The following is a 12313-nucleotide window of genomic DNA, read 5'->3' as shown; positions in this document are numbered from 1 at the left end:
TATCGGCACTCAGCTTCAGCGTGGCCCCCTTCTTGCAATAGTTGCACATGGTCTTGCTAGGCAGTCCATTCTTCCGGGCGAGTGGAGTTCGAGAGGTAGGCCGGAGGGATGATTCGCTTCTGAGAGGTGCTATGCGACTGATTGAAGGTTTCCCACGAATCAGCCATGCGACAAGCTTCCATAAGTGTGGAGGGCTGTTTATCGTTAAGATATACCGCAAGGGGCCCTGGCACACAGTGGAAAAGGTCTTCTAGCATGGTCCGATTGAAGAGATCCTCAAACGTCGTGCAGGCCAAGGAGTCGAACCAGCGCACCGGACTGGGTTTTGTGACATGCCCATTCCGTCCAAGACCAGCCGACTTCCTTGGCAAGACTCGGAACCGTTGTCTCCATTTTTCTGGGGTTATCTCGTAGGCCTTTGTAATGACTCTACGAACTTCCGCCATGTTGCCTCTCTGGCTCTTCTCCAGTGAGCGAAGCGCTGCCTTGGCTTTTCCTCCATATGCTTGGCTAGTATTAAGGCTCTCTCCGTCTCCGTGGTGCTGTAGTTATCGAAAAGAGCCTCGATCTCCTCCAGCCATGCTTCTGGCTCGTCCTCAGTCCACTTGGGGACTAGGGAATTGATGCTCGAAATTGGAGCGTTTGATGCAGCAGGTGTAGGACTGGAGGCTTGATGGCTAGCCATAGCTTCGGCATTCTCATTTTTGCTCTCTCAAGCTCGAGCTCCTTCTCCTTTAGGGCTAACTCAGTTTCCTTGCAGGCTAACTCATGCTGTCTCCTTCTTTCTTTCTCTTTCCTCTTCATACTGCCTTTGCTCGGCGTCATACACCCTTGTTCTTTTCTTCATACTTCCTCTGCTCGGCTTCATACTTCCTCTGCTCGAGTCTTTCTTCCTTCTCCCGCTTGGCCAAGTCGTCCACTTGCTCCTTAACCCAGGTGGTAAGTTCAGAGCCGGTGAGACCTGCCGCCGTCCCCAGCCCCAGGAAAGTTTTATAATGCTCTGCTGCCATGGTTCTGGTGGGGAAGGGCGTCTAACCGGGTCGAGTGGGCGTATTTTGGGCAGCGAGAAGTGTCTCTTCAATGACGTGGCACCCTTTCAAAAGGTGGCACTGTAGTTTGGGTGTGCCGTGTACAGGTCACACTGGTGGCACTCAGTATCCCTAGGCACTGGTGCAGGTTAGGTTCCAGAAGAACTTTCTCTTCTGTGTTCCCTTTGGTTTTGTTTTATTTATTTTTCTGGATTCTTGCTTGGTGGCACTTATGGTGCCAATGTGTTCCTAGGGACCCTCTACTGGAGTCCAACTAGGCTATATGGGAGGAAAGGCACTCTACACCCCTGCAGAGTGCAACAATCGAATGAGAGAGAAAGGGAAGGTAAAAGAGAGAGAGAGATAGAGAAGTAAGCTATTCAAGTGATGAGTGCTGCAAATTATTGGCACTGTGGAATAAAGTGAATTTGGGTTTTTTTTTTTTTCTTAAAGATCCTCGTGAGTGGCTGGTCCCAGTACCGGCAACGGCTGGCCCCTTCTTTTTTCAGAGGGTGAAAACTACTGTTTGCTTCGGTCTGGATAGCAGGCCTCACTCGTGACCGACAGTTTATCACTGTATTGTAATTACTCTTAACTTGTCCTCATCTATTGTGGGACAGAGGTGTTTCTTTTATTTGGCTTATTGTATTCGAATTAATTAGCCTAGTGTCGGCCGTTCTTTCTTTGAAGGGTCACGTACACTTAGGTTAGGTTACTTGAATGACGAGTAGAGAGAGAGAGAGAGAGAGAGAGAGAGAGAGAGAGAATGAGAGAGAGATTTTCAATCAGCTAATTTCTTGCTGCTTGAGAACATGTAAACAAAAAGATTTTATACATGCACAATGGCATGGATCTTAATAAAATGATATAGATCGTCGTCTTGGCTTCCTTAGGGATTACTTTATTATCTTAATTTTCCTGAGAGCCGGCGTCACAAAAGTTTATCGTAAAAATTTAAATTCTCTTTATATGATTTTTATAGCAGGTATTTGTATAGGAACTTGTTATTACTCCTAACTAAGGCCTATCTTTCCCTGCCTAAATTATCTTTGGTTTTTTTCCTAGCTAAGATATTAGGAGGTGGGTTCGCTGAAAAGCAAAAAAAAAAAAAAAAAAATATATGCCCCAAGAGTGGCGGGAGCAGAGTCGAGGTCACAATAACAAGGTCGTTGAGATGGCGGCCAAGGTCCCGTTTAGGCCTAAATTTCAAAACAACCTCGGCCGGCGAAGGAAACCCCAAAATGGCCGTTCTCTCACAAACAGTTCGAACAATTTCAAAACAACCGGCGCGAACACGGCGGAGGATCCAAGATGGCGGGTATTTTCTTTTTAGCACCAAATTCAAAAACAACGCATAAAACAAATGCAGGTATCCAGATTTTACTTTAAATATACCAATCATGCATAGCGTTTTACGTTACGGATGGAAAACTAAATTACCAAACAACTTTGTCTTTTGTTATCGTATTCTCACCCGGAAATTAAACAAAAAGAATGAAAAGAGATGCTGGATTTTGAACTGCGTAAATTTACGTTGTTGAACGGTACCTTTATTGTAAAATTACTATTTCAGTTCGTTTGCTACTTCACTGACACGGTTTTTGAATGATTCCCGCTATATGCAAACAATAACGATCGGAATTGCCGACGCGATTTCTAAATTACTTTGTGTACATGAACTGGGCTCCGCGATTCTCGGCCTTTGATTCGTTTTTGAACGACTTGACTCAAATCCGAACACGGTAAAATGTCCTTGTCTTAAACGTTATAAATTATGACTCTGCTCTCGACGCACCCTTTCCTCGCTAATTCTCGCTACACTTGTTATTATAACTATTCTCTTTACTGCTTATTATTATGCCTCGTTCCTTGTTTGGAAGAATGAAATGGAGTTCGATATCTGACTTTTATTTTTGGAATTAATGTAATTTTAATTTCCTTTTCTCCAGATTCTTTCTCTAAAATGTACTTTAGATTCTACGTTAAGGTCGCCAATGTTACGTGTAGGGTCTTGGTTGATCATGTATTATTCAATTTACGTAATTTTACGGCCCTGCAAACCAAGATTACACGTAACCTGTCACTTGAAGCCAAAAGTTAACCTCAAAGACAGACGTTAATTAGCCAAAGGTCGCCAGTTAAGGGTTATTAACCTTAACAAAAGAATATTTGAGATGAATTTGATTTTGCAACGGTTCTCCCAAACATCGGACGTGAGGCATACAAAGCATCGAGATTTAACCTGATTTTGCTTACCTAAATCCTAGGTATTTTACTGGAATAATGGGGTTGAAGCTAACAATATAATAATTTGGCTTAATCTAGACTTCGTGAACACATATACAGTAAGTGGTGGCTGAAGGGGGAACAAAGGAAATTTGAAATACAGAAAACAAAGGATAAAAGAATGGGCGAAGTTTTGAACAAAAAGCGACTTTACCTTAGGACGAACGTTAGCATCAACGACCGACGTGGAGTTCTTGCAATTGTTTCTTCACTTCACTAATAGAATAATAGACAAAGAAAGGGGAAGAGGTCCAACTGGACGTGTTATCTCTCCGAAAGCTTGGTTCTCTCTCTGAAGTTCCCTGACCAGCCTAGGTCAAAAACAGTCACCCCAGGTGTCCACGTTCTTATTCAAAACATTCGCCATGAGACAGGTAGGAAGGAAAAGGGACCTTAGGACCACCTATTCTTAAGGCTGATAGGGAAATTTTCCTATAGGGTAAAAGGCCCTAACTTACCTATCCCGTTCTCCAACGGACGTTTAAGGTTTGAACTGAAGACGCACCTATATAGACAATGTCTTTTCCCGGTCTCAGTCAGGCTGATATTTTTACAATCAAAAGTTACGAGGGCGAACAGCAGTAATATTTGTAAAAAATATATATATATATATATATATATATATATAATATATATATATATATATATATATACGTATATATATTTTATATATATATATATATATATATATATATATATATATATATATAAATATATATATTTATCTTTTTTAGGTATAGCATTTATAATGGGGATATCAAAATGGATATATATATATATATAATATATATAAATATATATACATACATATATATATATATATTGACATATATATATATATATATATATGTATATATATATCATAAATATATATATATATATATATATATATATATATATATATATATATATATATATATATATATATATATATATATATATTATATATATGTATATATATATATATATATATATATATATATATATATATATATATATATATATATATATATAAATGGACACACATATATAATACGTATGTATGTGTATATTCAGCATAACTAAAAATGGCATCAGCAATTTCGGACAAACTCTCCTATACATATACATACTACATTTTGCAAAGAATACTGCTGGGGCATTGACAACTAACAGCGCTCAATGAGCTGTCAAAGGGGACGGGGTGGTCTATCTTCCTAAACAGGATGCTAGTATATCTATTACTTACTAACTAAATCAATTCTTTTATTGTATCCTGATATTTTACATATATCTTACTATCTGGAATTTATTGTGTAAATTTATCTTTCTTTTTTTTAAGGGATTGGGTTGGGATAATATTTCCCATTGAAAAAAGGGCTTTTAAACGAGACATATATTAGTTTTGGGGCTAGTTTTCAAGGTCAATGGATGAATATGACGTTCCCAATGCCCTTTAAGTCTAAGTTTCTTTGAACTCAATAATATAGGTGGGGTAAAGGGTAATATAATAAGATGTATATATAAAAGGACAGATATCAGTGTGTCTAACCATAGTTTAACGCCGTATAATGATTAGTAGCACTCTTATGCCCTTCCCCAATATTCGGTTAGGAAGCACATAGAAGGGGTTGAAATATAAAATGTTTAAAAATATCAGTGCAATGAACAAATGAAGAACTATTTTTGACCGGAAATGTCATATGTTTAATCATAGAGCAAATAGATTCACCGATTATAACGTACATCATGTACATCAATATCAGATACGATAAAACCACAGAGATATCATGCCTATAGGTACAGACTTTTCATATTAAATATTATAGTGAAAATAAGAGTAAGAAAGATATTTTTGAACTTCTTTTTAATGTTTTTTAAACCATGTATCCCTTCCCATCCCCCCACTTGTTTTGGTGACTGTGATTAGCTATTAGTATTATTTTCAATAGTTTCTTCATATGTATATAGCAAAATGAGGTAGATAAATGCATCCGAGTTTAGAGGAGAATACTTTCTATTAGGCAGAAGATGCCCTGTTTCATTTCAAAGCAGACTTTCCTCTCTCTGGTTTTTATGAGGTGTTTTGGTCTATCTGTTGGCTTACTCAGGTTTTTTACTTCAAACAGTAACCCCCAGTTAAACTATCAATGAATTCCATGAACCAATTTCTTATAACCAGAGTTCTTTGTTGTTTTGTCATGGTTTAGCTATATTATAATAGCAGTTACAGCAAAGAACTGATGACTAGGATGACATTCTTGAAAACCAATCTCAGGAAGCAACTGTTAATGATTAGTCACTGATGATACCATTAGGAAGTTAGGCACAATGCCTTTTGTTGAAAGCAAAACATCTGATCTTTATTCATAATGTGGAGGGTTCTTGAAAACAATCGTCATTATACATGAATGAACCTACATAAATGTCAAGGAATATAATAATGATACAAAAATCTTCTAAACTCCGTATTATCTTCGGTTTTATTTGGGATATTCATCTACAAGATAGATCAAATGAATATTTCGATTTTCAATATTTTGGTTCGCAAAGTGTTATCTTGGAAAAAACAATCGGGAAGGATTTTTTGGAGTTGAGAGAATCAAAAGTGTCATCTGTGTTAATTCTTGTATATTGATAAATTTGATAATTGTTATGAAACCAAAAATACGAATAATCACTTAAACCTTGTGGACAGACAGAATAAGAATCATTTTAAATTCGTTAGTCAAAAAAGAGGGATCAAAGATTCAAGGAATAGTTTTACATGATTCAAGGTAAACGTCTAAAGAATAATGTATATAAGCTGCAGTATGGTTCCATTTGATATGTACCCATTTGCAATACAATTTACAAATAAAATGAGTATCTAATCGTAAGATTGATATTATGCCACATCAGAGAAAAAGACTTAAGATTCATCCAGTTATGCACTGAAAAACATAAGTAACGTGTATTCCAAAGTATCTAGGAATTTTGTTAATAACGTTGCTGATATATAATACCAGTAATCCCAACGCTTAATGGTAAGGCAATGGTTCCGTATGTTTTAAAATATGCTTTTCTAGTCCCTTACGCCATTCTGCCCAGTACATGTTTAAGACACAATGGTGCAGTACGATAATAGTTTGCACAGATTTTTTAACTGGGTCTGTATAGCTAGTAATTTTGAACTGACATAGACAGCAGTAGTCATGTTGTAATATGATTGCTCATAACTATGGATATATATATATAAAGAATATATATAACCAATATATATATATATATATTTATATTATTTCTATATATTTTATTATGACAAGAAGAAATATCAACAATTAGGGTTTTGTTGCATCGAATACAAAATTGCATCTATTCAGAATGGGACTTCAAAAGTTTCTTAACATACAATATAATAGGTTTAATGCCATAAGTTTTTGTGTTCATCTTTGATCTATCTCCTCCTCCTTAGGATCAATATAAACTTCTTCAATGTTTAAGATAGTTTTCTACACCTCTTTCAAGTGAAATAACCATACAGTCATCTTACAAAATGCATTAAAACTATCAAATCAACATTTCAATGCTTTTGAATAAAATCACTGGACCAAATTCAGAGGCATCATAGCAATTAGGACTTTAAAGAGTCAAGTGATAAGTAAAACCTGTCCCATCTGGAATTTACTGTTGCTTTTGTTTTAAACATTTATCAAAAAATATAACTGTTTCACTTAATAGCTCTAAACAGTTAAATGCATACAATACAAAATCCTTTAGGAATAATGTTTTCTATGACCTCCTTTTTAATAATATAGATATACCTTGACCTGATTATTTACTGGGCCAAACCTGTTGTCAAGGGAAGATTCCACTAATATTTTAGATGCAAACAGGCAGAAGGCTTTGACACCTTACAGTTGGAGAGAGGTTTATTTGGCAAAATAACTGAACCAGTATGCGTTTACACTGAAGATGAATCAATCTCCCTAGGGCTTATTCTGTCAACTGAATATTTGTCAGTAAATTTGATGTACGTAAAGAAAAATTCAAGAAGCTGTTTCAATTCAGACAGCTTTAACACTAGTTAATGTCAAATAATGCACTGTAATTAAGTGTTTAGGACTTACGTTATTGTGTTCCGGTGTTACAATCTCCCACCTGGATGTGAAAATGGTCTTTTAGCAGTGCTGCAGCACATCCCCCAAAAGTATACAACTGAGTCATGAAATGGCTGGATACCATACCACCTATACCTTTTGGAAGTGTGAGATTAGTTATGTTAATTATGCCTTTTTCAGTGACTAGGTAATTTAAAAACAAATTGATTATTAAAATGCTGCCATTAAACCCACCTTTTTAATAATTTTTTTGTTATCTTTTGTCTGCTTGCAGTTCATTATCACACTTCCCCAAAACTGGTATATATTTCTATATCCTTCTATAAATATATGTTTCACGAGGAATTTCATTGCATTGAAAAAATGGATCTTTAAATTGGAAGACAATTTGTGTATACCTTTCAGTCTGCCAACACTTGGAATCTATTTTAGTCTGCTTAAAATATTGGTCTCATATACAAGAACTGGATGTTTTGCTGGCCCTACCTTTGAAGACTGCTGGTATCAAAGATGGCAATGCTTTTTGTCTAAGAGGTGTGTGCTCAGGCAAATCCATACAATTCAAGTGAGGTAACCAGCAGCTACAATGTTTGAGAGGAACAACTGGGTGATGTTGTGGATGACTTGATGAGTTATGTAGTTCTTAAAATACACTTTGTAGTATTGCATATGTGTTATTATACCTTAGCAAATCAGTCTTTATATTCTATGTTTAACAATATATCTTGATATCAAGAGATCATGATATTTAACAACTTTCAGTTGAGGAGGAGATAAAATTAGTACTGCAAGTTTGCAAAAAAAAAAAAGAAATATATAAACCTGTAATCTGCTAAAAATGTGTTGAATAATGCTAAGAAACAATTTCATAATTAATATTAGATTATTGTTTGAAAATGCTTATTTTTTTGAGATAAGAGGTGAGAGTGCTGGTGGGTTTACAATTACTGATAACCAAATGCGGTGATGTTTTATACTTTCAGTCTGCTGATAATTAGGAGTCTAAGACATTTATTTTTTCTGCTGGGTGTGTTGTATATATGTTTATATATATGGGTATATATATATATACCTTTTATACTATTTGATATATATATACCAAATATATATTGAACAAATGTGTGCAAGGTAAGCAGTCAAAATCAGTTGGAAAAAAATAATGAGTAACTGAGTTTCAAAAAAAAAAAAAATAAGATAAAATTAAAAATGGACAAAATAATTACAAACAATTCTTTTAAATCTTCTCAATCAATGTTTGAAAGAGTATTATCAATAATATTGTGATATTTTAATGCTCATGTGGTAATGATTATTTGTTAAAAACTTTCATGAGAATTATACCTTCTTAAGTCGATTATGCTGTTATGTAACAAGAAATAACCTGGTAAAACCTGTTATTTCTAATATCCCTTGTCATTATACAGTAAAATAAAAATTAAAAGTCTGAAAAAATTCAGCTGCTTTGTGTTTGACAGAGTAATTTTGCTGATTGTGTGTTATTATTCATTCATTTTCTGACTGGGTGTTTTCCATTCTCCAGCCTTCAGTCTGCTGCTTGCATATTGATACAGTTTAGTCTTCACTAGCATTCTGCACCTTTTAGTCTGCTAGCCCTGCCCACTCTTTCTCAGTCTGCGATGTTTTGTACACGCTTTTTAGTATTCTGGGTACTGATCAGGCACCTACGCTTTTTATTCCACTCAGGGACAGATTGTGCCTAATTTACCTCTTATTCTGAATTCATTTTCATTACCTTTTAGTCATAGGGTACTGTTTCATATAAAGCAAGTCTCTGATGACTTATTAGTAATTTTTCTTTGTTTCTCATCTGTTATTATTATATATTATTATATATATATTATTATATATATATATATATATATATATATATATATATATATATATATAATATTATTATGTATTGTGTGTATGTGTTGTTTAATGTCTGTGTGGGTGTGTGTAAATATATATTATGTAGGGAAAGTTGTTATGATTTCTAGACCTCTGAGGGAAATATAATATTGTAAAAACATCCCTTACTAAGTCAATGTCTTGAGTTCAAGTTGTCATTTCAAGACATAAGTTTTATTCACTGAAGAGAGATTCCTGTAAACTTGGCTGGTTATATTCTTTTCAAAAGAAATACAGTCTCCTTCAGGTTGTGGTGACTGACAAAGGTCATGGACATTGATAGACTTCTTAAATCTCTGTCTGTTCCCTGGACACTCTGTTAATCCTTTTCTTGACAACTGCCTAAAAGGTTTGCAACCTCTTCCAGGCAAAAAGCCGTTTGGAAACAATTAAAAAAACAGCGCCAAAGATGAACCGATGAGAGGTTTTGCAAAGTTTTGAACAATGCTCAAACCAGCTGCCACACCTCATCAAGCAGCAGACCTAAGGTGATATTTTCTGACCTCAATAATGCCCCATCAGGGTCAGATCCCAAAGAGTGATTGTTTTCTTATGAGAAATTCTTCAGAAGTGCTAAGACCCTTATTCTCCCGCATCTGGCAAAACAACAAGAACATGTTCCGAAATGGGTAACATGCTTATTTGTATTGGAGAAAAGAACAGAAATTCTTTTTATCGTTTACTGATTTACTTTTCGATTTCAAGTGCTAATTTTCCCATGGACCTGACCTTCATTTTGCAGTACATTAATTTAAATTTGTGAGTGTTTACCAGTGTTCTCGATGAGACTATTCTGTACACCTCTAGATTTTCTTTGATTGCACTAATTTTCCATCAACTAGAATGCGTTCTCAGTGCAGATGGTTTTGCTTGTGAAATGGAAATCTCCCCGTTCATTGCGTAGGACTGTGCTGTGGTTCTAAAAGGTACCTACTCTGATGACGATAATGATTAGATTTCCCAGCATCTTCAGTTAGATTTTTGTTATCGTAATTTTTTCATTACCCTTTATGTGAACCTGCCTAATTTATTCCCATTATTCTGATTTTGTACTCAATGTTAATATGTGAACCTAAGTGTTTTATCTGATTATTCCTTCAGCATTATCTTTTCTTATGGTTCTACCTGAAAGAATTTCAGTCAAATAATAAATTATATATAATTAAAGGATGATTTAAGTGTAGTTAGATCATAAAGTAAACGTCCCTGCTCAGGAAGATGATAATATATATACGAGAGGAAGAATACACACACACAGGAAAAAACACATATATATAGTATATATATATATATATATTATATATATATATATATTGGATATACATATATAATGTATAAGCATATATATGTATACAACTAGGCAGATACAAAGTATATATATATAAATATATATATATATATATATAAGATATATATATATATATATATATATATATATATATATATATAATACATATATATATATTACTATTTTATGTCAGATTGTGTGTGTTTATTACAAATTAATCATATCAATTACTCGAGGTTTTTTAAAACGCTGTTGCTTACTGAAGTCACATTTATCCTGAAGTCAAGGTTTCGTAATGGTTACAATGATCATTATTGTTATACATTCCCTAATATCGAATTTTTTCCCTTTGATTTTAATAGCATGTTGATCTAGGGTTTCAAAATTTTTTTGACTAGAAGGCAGAGAGGGTGGACTCAGCTCATTTAACTACCCAATATGATAGAAGAAACTTTGCTGGTGGAGGTTCCCTCTTTTTAAATAATTCAAGTGCCTGTTTATTTAAGTGAAAAAATGAACTCACAATATTGATAGTATTAAACAATTTATTTTGAATCTTTTTGGCTGTAAATATATAGAACTGTCCCTACACACTAGTTCATTATGCTGTATTAGCCACAAACCGAGAGGGCACAGTCAAATCATGGACACCGGGTCGTGTTTCACCAAAAGCAGAGTGAGAGTCGGTAGGAAGGGACCTGTAGCATATTGCCATCCCAAAAGGATATCTCTTGCTGGTGCTGTCAATCATAACTGCTGCTGTTATGACAATATACGTCAGACAGAAGGCTTACATATGATACAAAAATACACTATCGTTGTCAGGTTTCATTCTTATACTCCAAGTTTTACATTACTGAGGATTTTAATGAAATTTTATGAAGCCATTATTCCCAAGGTCTGTCATCATTAGTTGTCTAGACTCAAGAAGTAAAAGTGAGTTTAATGAAATTTTATGATATTATTCCCAACAGTATGCTGTTAATCAATATAGTCTTCCGTCTCTTTAAGCTTCGGTCTGAAATAGGGCAAGTTTTGACAATGATTTCTTGCTGTTGTTGACTTTTTCGAAGTTCTTCTTCTCTTTGATACTCCCATGTTTTCTTTCATTCCCTTTGGATGATGTATCGCATTTGGACAAATTAACTCAAAGGCTAAATAGTGCTTGAGGCTTTTATAAAGAGGTTAAGAAAGGACTCCTCAAGCACACAACCTGAAACTGGCTTTTGATTTGAAATGTCTTTAGTTCCAGACCTTCAAACGTGTTCGAAAGATGGTACATAAGTTTCAGCCATACCATGAGACAAATTTGACGTAAGATGTGGTATATGTGACCACTGGAAATATTTTAGGGATACACATCTCCCAACTCAAAGGATATGGAAATGATAAATGATGCTCTGGTCAAATCTCTCAAAGAGTGTTAAACAACTGCAGTGGTTACCAGGGACACATTAACTGTTCCTGATTAACAATATACTCCCTTTCAATGTGTGTCGTTTGAGCAACTGACTCTGACAATTATTCTTTGTAGCATTATAATTTCCCCCAGCTACAATCATTTTTTGCATTCTGTGGTTGTGCAGGGCTGTGAAATCTTTTTGCAGGGTTTCATTATTAGGCAAGTGGTCAAATAATAAACTTGGAAGTCCGTTGACTGCCTTCTCTGGAAGTGTAGTCCTAAAACTGAAAATGGGCTGAGAAGATGATTACAATTTGGC

The sequence above is a fragment of the Macrobrachium rosenbergii genome, chromosome 1 (genome assembly GCF_040412425.1).
Source record: "Macrobrachium rosenbergii isolate ZJJX-2024 chromosome 1, ASM4041242v1, whole genome shotgun sequence".
Classification (NCBI taxonomy): domain Eukaryota; kingdom Metazoa; phylum Arthropoda; class Malacostraca; order Decapoda; family Palaemonidae; genus Macrobrachium; species Macrobrachium rosenbergii.
This window is presented reverse-complemented; position numbering follows the sequence as displayed.